At 39.6% G+C, this 4,674-nt stretch overlaps 1 pseudogene; it reads right to left on the reverse strand.

The window, feature by feature from the left end:
• Positions 1–2,982: 2,982 nt before the first annotated feature.
• Positions 2,983–4,029, reverse strand: LOC126069224 (archaemetzincin-2-like; annotated as a pseudogene).
• Between the last annotated feature and the right edge of the window lie 645 nt (positions 4,030–4,674).

Below are 4,674 nucleotides of genomic sequence, written 5' to 3' on the forward strand. Positions count from 1 at the left end.
GGATATCCATGTGCAAAAAAATGAAACAAGACGGATACCTCACTCCATGCACAAAAACTAACTCGAAATAGATCAAAGACCTAAATATAAAATCTAAAACGATAAAGATCATGGAAGAAAAAATAGGGACAACTTTAGGAGCCCTAATACATGGCATAAACAGTATACTAAACATTATTAAGAATGCAGAAGAAAAACTAGATAACTGGGAGCTCTAAAAATCAAACACTTATGCTCATCCAAAGACTTCACCAAAAGAGTAAAAAAACTACCTACAGACTGGGAAAAAGTTTTTAGCTGTGACATTTCTGATCAGCGCCTGATCTCTAAAATATACATGATAATGCAAAAACTCCACTACAAGAAGACAAATAACCCAATTAAAAAATGAGCAAAAGATATGAATAGACACTTCGCTAAAGAAGACATTCAGGTAGCTAACGGATACATGAGGAAATGACACGATCATTTGGCATTAGAGAATTGTAGATAAAAACTACAATGAGATTTCTTCTCACTATGACAAGGCTGGCATTAATCCAAAAAACACAAAATAATAAATGTTGGAGAGGCTGTGGAGAGATTGGAACACTTCTACACTGCTGGTGGGAATGTACAATGGTACAACCACTTTGGAAATCGATTTGGCACTTCCTTAAAAAGCTAGAAATAGAACTACCATACGATCCAGCAATCCCACTCTTTGGAATATATCCTGGAGAAATAAGATCCTTTACACCAACAGATATATGCACACCCTTGTTTATTACAGCACTGTTTACAATAGCAAAAAGATGGAAGCAACCAAGGTGCCCATCAACGGATGAATGGATAAATAAATTATGGTATATTCACAAAATGGAATTCTACGCATCAGTGAAGAACAGTGAGGAATCTGTGAAACATTTCATAACATGGAGGAACGTGGAAGGCATTATGCTAAGTGAAATTAGTCAGTTGCCAAAGGGCAAATATTGTATAAGACCACTATTATAAGAACTTGAGAAATAGTTTAAACTGAGAAGAAAACATTCTTTTGTGGTTACGAGAGGGGGGAGGGAGGGATGGTTGGAGACGGGCATTCACTAATTAGATAGTAGGTAAGAACTTCTTTAGGTGAAGGGAAAGACAGCACACAATACAGGGGAGGTCAGCACAACTGGACTAAACCAAAAGCAAAGAAGTTTCCTGAATAAACTGAATGCTTCGAAGACCAGCGTAGCAGGGGCAGGGGTCTGGGGACCATGGTTTCAGGGGACATCTAAGTCAATTGGCATAATAAAATCTATTAAGAACACATTCTGCATCCCACTTTGAAGAGTGGTCTCTGGGGTCTTAAACGCTAGCAAGCAGCCATCTAAGATGCATCAATTGGTCTCAACCCACTCGGTGAAAAGAGAATGAAGAACACCAAGGACACAAGGTGATCAGGAGCCCAAGGGACAGAAAGGGCCACATGAACCAGAGACTACATCATCCTGAGACCAGAACTAGATGGTGCCTGGCTATAACTGATGACTGCCCTGACAGGGAACACAACAGAGAAACCCTGAGGGAGCAGGAGAGCAGTGGGATGCAGACCCCAAATTCTCATAAGACCAAACTTAATGGTCTGACTGAGACTAGAAGGACCCCAGTGGCCATGGCCCCAGACCTTCTGTTGGCCCAGGATAGGAACCATTCCTGAAGCCAACTCTTCAGACATGGATTGGACTAGACAATGGGTTGGAGAGGGATGCTGGTGAGGAGTGAGCTTCTTGGATCAGGTGGACACTTGAGACTATGCTGGCATCCCCTGCCTGGAGGGGAGATAAGAGGGTGGAGGGGGTTATAAGCTGGCTAAATGGACATGAAAAGAGAGACTGGAGGGAGAGAATGGGCTGTCTCGTTAGGCGGAGAGTAATTGGGAGTGTGTAGCAAGGTGCATATGGGTTTTTGTGTGAGAGACTGCCTTGATTTGTAAACTTTCACTTAAAGCACAATAAAAATTATTAAAAAAAAAAAAAGAAAGCTAGAAATATAACTACTGTACGATCCAGCAATCCCAGTCCTTGGAATATATCCTAGAGAAATAAGAGCCTTTAATCTTTCACTTAAAGCACAATAAAAATTATATATAAAAAGAGAAATCCAATGGCAAATTGCATTGGGTAAATCTGCTGCAAAAGATATCTTCAAAGTGTTAAAAAATAAAGATGCCACTTTAAGAACTAAGGTGAGCCAGACCCAAGCCATGGTGTTTTCAATCACCTTGTATGTGTGTGAAAGCTGGACAATGAATAAAGAAGACCAAAGAATAATTAATGCCTTTGGATTACAGTGTAAGAGAATATTAAAATACCATGGACTGCCAGAAGAATGAGCAAATCTCTCCTGGAAGAAGTACAGCGATAATGCTCATTAGAAGCAAGGATGACGAGACTTCATCTCAAGAACTTTGCAGGTGTTATCAGGAGGGACCAGTCCCTGGAGAAGGCCATCATACTTGGGAAAGCAGAGGGTCAGCCAATAAAAAAAAAAAAAAAAGGAACATCCTCAAGGAGATGAATTGACACAGCGGCTGCAACGATGGGCTCAAGCATAACAAAGCTTTTGAGGATGATGCAGGAATGGGCAGTGTTTCTTTTGTACATAGGGTCGCTATGAGTCAGAACCTGGAGAATGGAAGGCGTATAACAATAACCTCTATTTGTGCTATTTTAGGTATGCAGTGTGTTTCCAGAAACTTGTCTGTTCTAGGTTTTCAAATTTGTTGAAGTATAATTTTTCATAGTAATCTGTTATAACCGTCTTTATTTCAGCTGGATCTAATATAATGTCTCCTACTTCTAGTCTTGTTTTTGTGTTTTTGATTTCATTTATTTCTGCTCTAATCTTTATTTTTTCCTTTCTTCTGGTAGCTTTGGTCTTCTTTTTTCTTCCTTTCTTTTTTTTTTCACAATAAACAAATATTTTATTTTAATTACTCCTATTTGAAGGCTTTTATTCTTGGAGTACAGCAAGGCATTTCATTATCCACTCTTTCCATTCTTTAAAGGCTTGCACACATTTTGGCAAATTCATACTCCCTTCACGACTATGTTTTGGCATTATCCCAGGTGTGTTGGAAGATTCAGCCTCACCTCAACGGCACTTTATATCTTTCTACTTTTTGAAGCCAATGGCACACTGCAACTTGCTTAAACAGATAAGACAAAGGTTTGGAGAGTGCAGGTCAGCTTCTTCCAAGGTTTTGATGCCTTGCATCAGGTATGAGAGCTACTGGCAGTGTCAAATTCCAAAGACGTGTCCAGTCTCATGGGTTAAAGCCTTACAGGATCAAGGCAGAAAAATACCAGTGATTTCAGGAATTTAGTAGTTATCAAAAACTGAATACTCACTTGAAGATGATTTCTCCAGTGCCTTCACTTTGCCTTCATAGTGTGAGCTATAAAAATCACTGCCATGCCTGGCAAAGCTTAATATTTCCACACCATCTGTCAAAGAGGCTTGTCCAGAGACAAAATTCCAGGAGTCTCTTGGGTAAAGATCAATCATTGTTATCCCCACAACACAGAAGGCATTTTCTGGTTTCTTCCTTTTTAAGAACTTCAGGATGTTATCATTGACCCTGAAGGCATATCTCATTGCAGAAACAGGAACAGGTTCTAGGAGTTTTACTGTCAAACCATAGAAAAATGCTTCACAGTAGCCCTTAAGTCATTTAATATATTCTTCACTGATAATCCTGGTGTTCCCTAGAGGTTCAATAGACTGTATATAGATACTGGATTTCTCTGGAGGCGATGTCTCTCTTTAGGACCATTTAAAAAAATGTTCAAAGTCTTGAGAGGCCTCAGGGTGAGAGGTAGTCCAATCTAACTCTGAATGCAAAGTAATAGGTTCAAAGTGAGCACTGTTTGGCTGAAAGGCTTTGTTCATCAAGCACCGTTCCACAGCATCTGAGTTCTCATACTGCGACACAAGTGCTGGGGTCTTTGAGATGAGAGCTGTTTTCAGTGTCTGTTCAGAGTGTCATACGGTTTGCATCTTTAGAAAATGAGGCTCCCATTGAAGTTTTTACCTTGCAAGGACTGACTGGCATATCTGGACCTGACCCTGGAAGTGGTGCACAGGGTCCCTTCACTCGAGCCACAACGAGGCCCTCAGCCCCACAGGCCCCTACACCACCTGCCTGCTTTCTGCGGTGGCCCCTGTGTGCATGCTCTTCTTTTTCTATTTGTTCAAGTTTTCAGGTTATTGATTTGAGACCTTCTTTTTTTAATCTATTCGTGTGTTGTTATACCTTTCCCTCTGAGCACTATTTTTCCCGAGTCCCAAAGGTTTTCTTCTGTTGTTTTAATTCTCATTTGATTCTAAGTATTTTTTTTTAATTTCACTTTTGATTTTTTCTGTGACCCAATAGTTTTTTAGTAATCTGTTATTGAGTTTCCATGTATTTATTTTCCTTATTCTTCCTGTTGCAGATTTTTTTTTTTGTTTCATGCCATTATGCTTCAAGAAGATGCTCTGTATAATTTTGATGTTTTTTTAAATTTATTCAGGCTTGCTTTGGGCCAAAAATATGGTCTGTTATGGAGAATGTTCCATGTGCAATGGAAAAGAATGTGTATTGTGCTGCTGTTTGTGTGATATGTTTTATATATGTCTGTGAGGTGCAGTTGCTTGATACTG

Source organism: Elephas maximus, chromosome X, assembly GCF_024166365.1.
Source record: "Elephas maximus indicus isolate mEleMax1 chromosome X, mEleMax1 primary haplotype, whole genome shotgun sequence".
In the NCBI taxonomy this organism is placed as follows: Eukaryota; Metazoa; Chordata; class Mammalia; order Proboscidea; family Elephantidae; genus Elephas; species Elephas maximus.